Below are 2,585 nucleotides of genomic sequence, written 5' to 3'. Positions count from 1 at the left end.
CCCTTCCCCCTCTCATGTTCAGTACAGCTCCTCAAAGAAGCTCCTGGGAAGCTGACTGCTGCATTTTTTCAGACTCCATCGAGAGCTGAATGGGTCATATAGAGGGCAATCAAATGAATTTGTGTAATAATACATAATACATACATTAATACGTACAAAAACTGATTAATATGAATTGCTTAAAGATGTTTTGTGTTAGGAAACTATGGAACTATGGTTTTGTTATAGTGAAAGTATGTTGGTCACCATAGTAACACTTTATAATAAGCTTGCATTTGTTAATGATTTAGCTATCACTAACATGAACTAGCAATGAGCAATGTAGTTGGTTAGCTCATTGTGCATTAAAGGGGTCATATGGCGCGAATACGTGTTTTTCTGTATCTTTGGTGTGATATAAGTTGCCCATGCATGTATTAGACACGTAAAATTGCAAAAATGTAAGTTTCGGAACAAAAGATGCATTCTATCTAAAAGCGAATGCTGACCCAGACCTGCCTGAAACGTCTCGTGTAACCACACCCCCACAAATATGTGTCAGTTCCTGGAATGATTTGACTAAGACCGCCCAAACGTATACGGAAGTAAGGAGCGCGTACCAGACAGTACTATTGCTTTGGAACCTGATGTTCCAAATATGGTAAGAGGCGTTAAATTTCCATCACTCGCTTGCAGTATTCGACCAATCACAACACACTGGTTAACCGGCCAATCATAGCACCCCATCAAAGGCATTTCAGAGCCTTGAGCTTTGTAAAAATCTGCGACAAAGAGGAGATACAAACATGCACGGTGTGTGGAAATACAGCGCTTTTGAACCTTAAATCGTGTATACAGATTGCATTACATCTAAAACAAACCATAATATTTGTTTTAGCCGTGTCATATGACCCACTTAATTAACCTACGTTAACAGCAATAATATTTTATTTCACAAATGTATTATCAAATGAACTAGAAGTATTTTTTTTTTTTTAGTTCATGTTAGCTGATGCATTAACTAATGTTAACAAATAAACAATAAAAAATGTTAACATGTGAACATTTCCATTTGTATTAGCATTTTAGTACAAATGTCATAGTTAAACTATTCCTGCAGTCAGACAATAGTACATCTTGTGGAAAATACCGTAGATAAACTATAGTTACTTTGGTAAAACCAGGGTTAATGTTTTGTAGGAGAACAGAAACAAGAGTGCTTTATTTTAAATTATATCCTTGTCAATTGGATAAAGCACATATCTTTTGGTGAATGTTGAATTAAAGTTATTTATTTATAGATTAAAGTTAAATCAATTTGGTGTATCATTATACTGTATATACATTATACATTATTACACTTATAAACATTTTTTAACTATACATTTTTGACACTCTCTGGGTTACTACCATAAAATCTCTTGTGTGAATATCATGGTATATGAATATGGTAATCATTGCATATCTCACAATTGCATTACCATCTTAAACTATTGAGATAATTACCATGATGCATAACTGCATCAGCAACAGAATAATGCAGTGACATTTGCATTCTAAAATGCCCGTGCGTGGCCTTCAAAACAACCATTTCATTTGCGTTGTTACAATGTCACTTCACTGAATTGTGCTATGAATATACATATAAGTGCATTCCATTCAAAATAAGAGATTAACTGTTGTTTAAATCTTAATGTCTAGAGAGACAAATTCCGGTTTTCAGCTAATCGTGCAGTCTCCAAGGCTTCTGTGGGAGTAAAGGCGTGGGATGCAGTGATGCATGGAGCGAAGGTCCGCTGTACATGTGTGGGGTGGCATGCGGCATAGAGCGGGAGCGTCACAGTGAGATGCATTGATGCATTCAGCGGGGCAGACGCACAGGCCAGAGCTGCAGTGTTGAACACACAACCGTCCCCTAGGCGACATGCTGACAGAAACAACACTGCAACAAAATCAGGCCAGTTGGACTGGTTGTGGATGAGTGGTTTAGTGACTCGATACATTAAAAAAAAAACATAATTATGGCATATGCATATGCATATATATTTGATATACACAGCACTCACCGCTTTGAACAGAATTATTTCACTACATTTTATGATTTATGAAACTTTGAGTTAAGTTTCATCAATGTTCATCAGATTGTGATACATTTCTATAGATTCTGCCTCCTTAATTTTAAATCAATATTTTTCATATTTTAAAAAATCCTGTAAAAAAACACATTTTCTGGTAACTGTTTTTTTGCATGAAATTACGTTTTTCAGTAATTTTAAATTTTCATGTATTTCAAAAATATGTGAAAAATCGGTTTAAAAAAACAAAAAATTCTGTAAAATTACACGTTATTACATTATACAAGGTGAATCTGAAAATAACATATATAAATCAGTAAAATTACAGTTTTCAATGTATGTATTTTCAGTGTATGTAAAGCTGCTTTGCAACAATGCAAACTGTTCGAAGCGCAAAGTAAATAAAATTTTATTCAATTGATTAACATTTTTTTTCTGTTCATCATACAAAGCTAGAAGTCACAGAAGTCATAGCCTACTTACTTTATTATATTATATTGTTATACGGTGCTTCATGAGTAAATCATTTTT

The sequence above is a fragment of the Triplophysa dalaica genome, chromosome 19 (assembly GCF_015846415.1).
Source record: "Triplophysa dalaica isolate WHDGS20190420 chromosome 19, ASM1584641v1, whole genome shotgun sequence".
NCBI lineage: Eukaryota > Metazoa > Chordata > Actinopteri > Cypriniformes > Nemacheilidae > Triplophysa > Triplophysa dalaica.
The sequence above is the reverse complement of the archived record's forward strand: the minus strand, read 5'-3'. Positions refer to the sequence as shown.